Source organism: Amphiura filiformis, unplaced genomic scaffold (genome assembly GCF_039555335.1).
Source record: "Amphiura filiformis unplaced genomic scaffold, Afil_fr2py scaffold_21, whole genome shotgun sequence".
NCBI lineage: Eukaryota > Metazoa > Echinodermata > Ophiuroidea > Amphilepidida > Amphiuridae > Amphiura > Amphiura filiformis.
This window is the reverse complement of record NW_027305485.1, coordinates 2,899,502-2,909,070: the sequence shown is the minus strand read 5'-3', so window position 1 is coordinate 2,909,070 and position 9,569 is coordinate 2,899,502.

Genomic DNA, 9,569 nt, shown 5'->3' with positions numbered 1-9,569 from the left:
GTTTAACAACGACGCATGCGCGTCGTCTGCTTGGTTTAGCCCGCGATGTCTGCCCGATCGAAGTAAACCACGCACAGTGTCGACACCCTATATTATAAATATAAACTTAATACTCCGTTGGTGAGCGACGGGCGATTGGTATTTCACCGAACGCAAGAAAAGGAGTCCCATCTGATTGCCTAGAAATCGATCGCTAGATCGCTCAGTGATGGAGTACAAACTCAAAATGGAGAGATGTATTCAATTCGATTGAAATCAATATTCTATTATGATTATTGACAAGTGGTATAGTGTGTTGATATAGTACATTGTATAGACTTGTGCTTTAATATTCTGTACATTTGTTCCTTTATATAATTGTAATTCTCAAACAGTTTAACCAAAATTAACACATCACAATTTTGACGAACGATTTCAAAATCGTTACGGATAAAATGCAGTAAAATATATCCACAGCAAACAGCAATCCCCGCTAATTAGTGTATTGCATTTCCAGTTAGTGTATTGGAAACAAAACAAAACCTGGGGTGCACCTGACAAAAATCGATTTTTCTTGTAATGGCAATATCATATGGGGTACTTGATCATGCGCAAATCGTAAAAACATAGAATAGAAACTCTGTTGCAGGCTATGTGGTATCTCATATCGTGTGCATATGGTATGCTTAGCCTGAGTCGCTCGGCCTATCTCGAACAAAATCGCCATGCGTAGCTTTTGAAAAACGAGAGGATTCGCCGTACTATCACCGTATCACGGCAATTTTTGACACGAAGATATAGGGATGATGGCGCTGTGCCACGTACACTAGAGGAAGTTTTGGATGAGAAAACGGACATTTTGATGAGAAACGGTCAAAATGGTGAGAATTTAATTTTCTCATTCTTTTGGATGAGAAAATAATAATGTTTATTTTGAGCTCAGCGGGGATTAGCAATTCTCACCAGTTTTAATAAGACAATAATGATTGACACACACCAGGAAGTTTCTCATCCAAAAGAATGAGAAAATTTTAATTCTCACCATTTTGGCCGTTTCTCATCAAAATGTCCGTTTTCTCATCCAAAACTTCCTCTAGTGGTAGACCCGCCGAACGCTACCGGGTAGTTGTTAGCGAAGCTAAAAAAAACAAGCTAAATATCATCTAATTCACATGATTATTTACATGAGGAATGTCAATTAATCATTGATATCCCAATATTACAAGAAGATCGATGAAGATCCCAGCTCTCCTCTCGATCGCTTTCGTCTCTTTCTATCACTCCTCCTCTCTCACTCTCACTTCTTCAGTTTGTCACTGTTACTTTTTTGTTTTTTGTTTTTGTTTAAGTTTGTCTTTATGTTTCTTTTGTCATCTAAAAGCTATTGGTTGTATTACGTGATTGTTTGTTGCTGTATGTTCTGCTATCGCTGATTTGCATGGAATTTCGTCGACTGCTTCGGCTGTCTGGAGGGGGTCTGGTTTATTCTTGAGGTGCACGACTGCTTTGCAGATGGTGGCATGTGATTTCAGGGATGTTGAAAAAACATGCTTGTTTTGGCTGTCGCTAGCTTTGCAAGAGCTGTCCAAAAACCTATATAGGAAACAGGCCGCTTATTGTCATCCAGGGTAAAAGAACACAAGACTGAATCGGAAAAAGCTGATGAGAAAACATTCACCTTTGCACAGAGAAAAGCGTCCACCACAGAAACATACAAATCAGCTATAGCAGAGCATAAAGCAACAAACAATCACGTAGTTGGGTGGGAGGAGGCCAAAGTCATCGATCAAGCGGCCAACAAAATGAACCTGCAACACCACCATGAACAAGGACGAGGGGCGTACACACTTGATCGAATCTACGATCAGATCATCAATCGGCAGGCAACCCATGTGACATCAGTCACAAAGATTGCCGATAAAAGGCTAGAAACACTAACACTCACAAAAACCAGATTGAACAAGATTCCTGATAGGAATCGAAATAATTTCTAGTGAGTACCTAATTTATTTATTTTGGATCTGTTTTGAGAACATTTGCTTTATATCGGTGACTTTTGTGAACGATCCTGATGAATCTGTTCAAAGTTTTAAAATGAAAATTATTTTCTTTATTTGAGCATAGATCGTTAAAAAAACCCATTTATGTAAACGGTTCCAAAAAAGTAAGTCCCCCCTAAGACATTTTAGTAATAATCCAAAAACGGCTTGATCAATTCTCTTGTTTTAAAGTTTGGAACATAGGCTGATTAGTTACGCATCAAGTGAGCGGGCTTTTGTTGCTACTTTTTATCATCTTCATTGCAAAATGCAGTCATTTACGATATTTTCGGCCAAAAAAAAGTTGCATTTTTCTACATAGGCTTTTTATGCTTGAATTTGTGTTTTATAATTTTTCCCTTTAAGTGAGTAATTTAATCAAAAAGAAGCTTAATTGAATTTAATTAAGTTTAAGCCTTTCCTGATTTACGTATCACACATTCAAAAACAGTTTTTATGGTTCAGTGAATAAATTTAATTGAATGCTGCAGCTTATTAATGTCTTTCAATAATGAATAGGCCTTCATTCTTGTGAGATGGCTTCCAAGCATCGTTCTTCTCTGCTGTTGGTCAAGCTGGTTCCCCGCATACTGCAGGATTTGCTGCAAAGTCCTTTAAGGTGATGTGGTCCCTCACTTGTCCGCTTGTAATAAGTTGAGTCTTGATAAAGGCCACCCATATAAATGTTTTTGAACCATTCAAGGAATGACCAATGAAACAAGTGCAGCATAAAAGATTTAACCAGGAATCTGTTGGTCCATTAGAATGAAAAACTTGTTAAATTTACGCATTTTAATGCATACCAAAAGCCAATTTAGAAAAGTGCAACTTTTGTTGATGAATAAAATTTCATAAATAGCTATATGATTACTCACTGAACCATAAAACATGTTTGAAAAGTGTAAAAATTAATTCATGACATCTTAAGTTATTTTCATACAAAACAAAAAAAATATAGAAACATTCCTTTCTGATTAATTTTATTCAAGTGAAAGATGTCTGAAACCAAAAGTCATGCATAAAAAGCCTATGTAGAAAAGTGCAGCTTTTTTTTGGCCGAAAATATTATAAATGGCTGTATTTCTCAGTGAAGATGATAACAGATAACAAGAAAACACCGTTCACTTGATGCATAACTAATCAGCCTATGTTCCAAACTTTAAAATAAGAGAATTGATCAAGCCGTTTTTGGATTATACCCAAAATTCTTAGGGAGGGACTTATTTTTTTGGAACCGTTTATAAGTTAATTGCGTATTACTTGCTGAGAGTGAATTTGGCAAAATAATGCATGCGTACTGAGATGTTGGTGTCCCCGCAGGGGGAATGCATTAGACACATCCACATCTGCCTTAAATGGTAATTTTACCCTTTCGTTGTTAACTAAACATATCTCGAGATTAAAACAAGCAAATTTAACAGAACAAACGGCATTTGAGAGCTAAGACTACGCCCGTGACTTTGATGTAAGCATCATGTCACAACGGTATTGTCTAATTGCCATAGAGGGTGCTTTTTACTTGCACAATTTTTTTTGAGACAGGCTGTACATATCATATTGTGCCTACGGTTCGAGAAAAAAAACCAATATACATAATCAGTACGTACCTTTTTGCCACTTTGGATAGTCGTAACTCAAATATACAGACGTTTGATATTATACGATTATCAGGTTACAAACGCCTCCTATCAGCATACCTTGTTGGTTCTGATTTCATAAAACTAGCAAATTTTCTGCGCATCACAAATGATACAATAATATTGGAAACCGAGAACCTGAAAAATAAAACCGCTGTATTTTACTTTTACTTTTTTAAGATGAGTGAACAACAGCAATGAGTCAGAGATGTTGATACTAGACTGCCGTGTGATGTAATTATGTTGATAACGGTGGAGTTTAGACCTATAAATACACACATTTTAACCAAGTATACGTTAAAAGCTTTCTACCACTGTATAATTTTACGAGTCGAAAATGGCCCAAGGCCAAAAACATCTTTTACCCAAATTTACGTCTCAAAAAAAAAATTTATCGCTTTTTTAGTCAATCTTTGACAAACTTGGTATAATTTCGGGTCTGTTTTTCGTCAAAAATGAGACCCCCGGGATAAGTTAACAAAACTCTTTAATGAAAAGTATAGTATGGTTGACAATTATCCTGTTCATAAACATAAAAGCATACACTTTATGAATCATAAAAGCAAATGAACAGTGAATTTATAATTTACTTATCCGGCAGTACAAACATACAAAAAAATTAAACGTTATATACGTGTAGTAAACGTGTTTTTGTTTTGGGTCAAAAACGTTTTAAGAGCTATTTTCTGAGAAATACAGATGCCATGGGAAAAAGGTGGAAGATGGGGGTCAGCAAATTTCAACCATATTTTGGCAATTTAATAGGTTTGGATAAGTGTTCATAATAATCAGTATAAAAAAATCTGCTATGCCCCCTCCTGGGAAATATGGGACCCCCTAAAATATGCCCCCTAACACGTATTTCCCTGACTTGTAAAATGCCGTTTTATACCATTTTTGAACAAATTTTTGGCACCTAAGACAAGCATCTATAAAAGTAAATTTTTTTACACACCATCTTTCATCCTTTGTCTTTATGAAAAAATATAAAACAATAAATGTTTATATTGGGATGTTCCATTTATGAACAGGGGTGTGGGCCCATATTTCACATTTTACAAGTTCATTACAGGAGAGAACCTCTGTACATAGGTCATTTATATAATGCAATAAAAATCATGGAGACTTATTTACTTTTCATAAAACACAAACATGGATTTTCCCAACTTATGTGGCATTGGTATAAATGTTGCTGTATACAACACCAACATCAAATGTAAGATATTTTCACTGTAGCAGTCCCTTTTCTTGAGCCAATAGTCAGTTATTGCATTGAGGAGTTAAGAACCACATTAAAGAATGCAAATCATGTAAAGGGTAGGTGTTCTCTTACAGCATATTGGATAAATCGCCAGTAGATAATGCTCCTTGAATATGAGCCCCTACCTCATGTTACAAGCTCGTATTCACATGTTAGTGGTATTATGGTTATTATGAAAATCACAAGCTCCTATTCTGATTCTTAATCATTTCACATGCATCAGTACTTTAGCTATATGAACTAGGCCTAGTAGGGCCCCATACCCCAGAGCCCATACCCCAAACTACTAAATCCTAATAACCTGGGGCGGATCTTAATACTAGGAGTGGGCTATAAATTGGTCTTGTTTTGTTTTGCTTCGGGATAAGGTTTTTTTGTATGTTCTATTTGACCTAGGCCTATCTCAACATGAAATTACAAAAAGTTAAGCCTGGATTTCAAAAAAGAATGTGCACGGCAAAAATCCAAAATGGCCGCATTTTCCCCTGAAAGTCACATTTTTAGCCAAAACTTTGTCATTTTTGGGTCTTTTTACTTGGTTCTGGTGTCTAGTCTATGTTTTATGGGTGCAATCAATCTATTTATGCAGTTAGAAGTAGTCTCAAATCTTCATTATGTTGAGTTACGACCATTTCTGACCCAATGCACCCTTTTAAACCCAATTTTGAACCAGGCCCGTAGACCTCATATAAAAAGCTAGACAACAGGTTAAACATTACATAACAATATTAATTGGAAAAACGAAATAGACACACAACATACGTTACATTAAGAAAAAATGTAGATTTATGCACTGCAGACTTTTATACAATTTTGATAGTTTAATGGCATTTATTGTAGGCCTATTCACATTTTTAGCAATTTCTTGCATTACAAAAGTTTGTATAACACACAACATACTTTACATTTAGTAAAAAATGTAGATTGGATTTTCGCACTGCATACTTTTTATACAATTTTGATAGTTTGGATTTTACTGTTTTTACATTTCTAGCAATTTCTTGCATTACAAAAGTTTGTATTACACTTTATATTACTAATTATACGAGGCCTCTTTAATTGTGAGCTAGGATAATTCAAAGAGAAGGCTGTTGGCAAATTCCATCATCATGTGAACATGACCTTAAATATTTTTATCCCCGAATAGCCAGTATCAGGGGTAATAAATTTTCTTTTCCTGATATTTTTTACACTGTCAGCAGGGGAGAGCTCCAACCAAGCCATGTGTATTAACCCTTGCCCTTCTACGGTGACAGTGGTATGTTAAAATAAGATCAGGGAAAGAAAATTTATTATTCCCGATACTGGCTATTTGGGAGTAAAAATTTTAAGGACATCTCCACAATAAGAGGTAAAATTTAAAGTAATATAAATGGCTAGTTAATGCTATATGTTGCTACGGAAACTGATAACTGTCACAGGCAAAATCTCAATCTGCTGCATGATAGTGTCCTAGATATCATCAGTACCGTGTGGTCGCTGCTAAATTTCATCTCCGGTATCGGTACCAACGCGCATCAGGTGATCCACTCGAAGGTCCCCCCCCCCTCGCGTTTCGTCCCCATTATCATCACGGTAAAACCCAATATACCAACTTTTGTTGCCTACTTCGTCCCAGATGACAGCAACAACATTTTGACCTATGACCTTTGAATTTTGGCAGTTTGACCCCTAATTGACCCATTTTCTTCATTTTGAGCAATTTGTATTACACTTTATATAAGTATATATGCCTACATGGATTCTTTGATTTTAAGCTACATGTATTAGGAGATTTCAAAGGGAAGGCAGTTGCCATGGCAATGGCCATAGATAGACAGACTGACTCTGGGATAGACTTTGGCTGTGTTGACTGACACCATGGAATGTATATTCTTTCACATTCCTAAGAGATGGTAGTCCACCCAAAGCATTTCATCGTGTCGTCTGACGATTGCCTTTTAGGCATGAAACTCAGAGTAACGACTACCTATTCTGGAAGGTCTGTTCTTTGAATTTTTATATTATATACATATATATTTAAGCGAATTTTGGGCAGTTTACCCCAAATTGACCCATTTTCTTCATTTTGAGCAATTTGTTGCATTAAAAAAGTTTGTATTACACTTTATAAGTATATTATTCATAATACATGGATTCTTTAATTTTAAGCTACATGTATTAGGAGATTTCAAAGAGAAGGCAGTTGCCATGGCAATGGCGAATTCGATTTCACCAGAAAAGTAGGCCCTCTCCGAATAACTGCTAACAGAGCCAGTTTTATACACCTAGTTTCGGTGTTGAAATAGCACCATCACTTTCTAACATTTGTTAATAAAAATTGAACCTGTAAAGATTGTACAAAATTGGAGGTTAAGTGAAAAATTAGGCTTTATTTAATACAGCTAAAGATAACGTAAAAAATGAAAAATATTGTCATGCGTGGTAGAATTGTCGCTTAAAAATGTTGATTTTTACATGCTTTTCACTATGATGGAGAGGTTATTTGGTGGTCTGCGCCCCCTTAATAGACAGAGGTCACTTAGATGAAAGAGAGCAGTATACTAGTTTATTGACCATCAAAATGACCCTCAATACAAACCCCAAAATCCATTAATATCAGCAGCATGATTGGTATTTCAAAAATCGAGAATCATAATAGATAAGCATTTTTATGTTTGACACAATAACACCCCTACTTGATCAATGTAGTGTTCCAATATATTATTGTCTTTGTTGTTCACTACATAGTGATAGGAAATAATTATTGTAGGCCCTAATATTCATTTGAGGGTGCATAAAGCATGATGCAAAAAGGTTATTTTAAATCAACACATCGGAAGTTTGGTACTGACCCCAACTAATTATGGAATAGTCCTGGTCTAAGCATTTATTTAAAACAATTTAGGCCCCAATTTATTATGTTATAGTGTTGTTGATGTTGTTTACTTCTTACAGACTCCCTTTTCATCAAATTTCATTTTCAAGCTTGGAAAATCACCGAACCTGAGTTTTACATGGAAATAATTGCAATTTTGCACTTTTCTGAAAAAGAGCATAAAGTAAGATGTGCTCATTTTAAAACGGAAAAAGTCTCCATGATTTTTATTTGCTCAATTGTTTAACCTATATCTACTTTATCCAACAAGTAAATAACTTTGACAAAAATATTGAGGAACTCTCATAATCATCTTGCAAACTTGGCTTCAAAATTAGGATTTTTCACATTTATACAATTGCTGAAAAGGCCATTACACCCCTCTCTGAAAATGGAACAACCCAAATGTTGTCCAAAGAATTTTTAATTGTTATGTCGAGACAAAATGTGTATAATTACTGTGAAGTATAAATAAAATGTCTGCAGATGCGCGTTATTACGTGGCTCTAGGCCAAAGTTGGTGCTTATTTCAAAGTTTTTGTGTCTGAGAAGGCAATCATGGGGGTCAATTTGAGGGGGGCCCAGTATCTCCCAGTGGGGGGGTCCTCAACATTTTTTAATACCTCCACTGTAAATACTCATGGACACATATTTGATTCACAAAATATGAACAAAATTTGCTGACCCCCATCTTCCACCTACCATCTGAGTCTATGGGATAAACTCTCTTAATACACTCTAATGACGGCCTATTCATTTTTTTGAATAGAAAGTCTATTCATTTTTTTTTAATAGAACCTCGTCAATTTGAATAGATCCCTTATCATTTTTAAATCGAATCATACCGTTTGATGCGATTTAGTATCAAAATTGAAGAAAACTTTGAATCGACACACTCATCAAAATGACGTCAACGATAATGAGGGATTTCATTGGTCAAAAGTACGCACGCTGCTGTATCCGGGGTCTTTTGCTTCTTGGTCGGTAGCCATTACACATTTGTACAGTACGGTGGGGCCATAGGCACTGGTAAGAAAGTGTTTGGAGGATCTTCTCTAAATCCTAAATATTATACTCAGTTGAAATAATAGGAAACAAAACCACGGATGAAGAAAACATGGCAAACGCTATTTAACACCATAGATTATATATTTTCAAGCAAATACCTTTTCTCCTTTCAAGACAGTAATTTTATGTTATCAAACACACTTGATTGCTATTCAACACCACGGTGATGAGTCATAGTGTCCCTCTCTTAGCGCGAAGTGGACAAGAGATAATGCATCTCCAGGCATATTTCCCCAAATTCGTTCTCTTTTGACTGGAGTCCAATAGATTCAAATAAATTGAATAGATTCTAATCAACTGTAACTAGTAATCTATTCATTTTCTGACAAGTAACCTCTTCATTTTTGAATAGAATTTGGGATCATTTATTTGAATAGAATTTTCTATTCATTTTGAATAGATTCTCTTAAGTGCCCGGCGTACATGTTTACCTATTCAAATTTGAATAGATTCTATTCATTTTTGAATAGGTATTTTTTAGAGTGTAGTATCTAAACACGCTAAAGGTCGGGTTGTATAAAGGTCATGAAAACATTTTTAGAACTTTTCGTATGAAAAACATTACAATAACATTCTAAAAATATTGTCAATATGTTATTTTTTGACAGGCACTGCAGTGCAAAATATTTTGGCAACACTTAAGGGAACTGGAATGAGCGTTTTGAGCGTTTCGACAGCATTTTTGTGGGACATGAGAGCACATCAGACCTATCGAATTGCATTCTGAA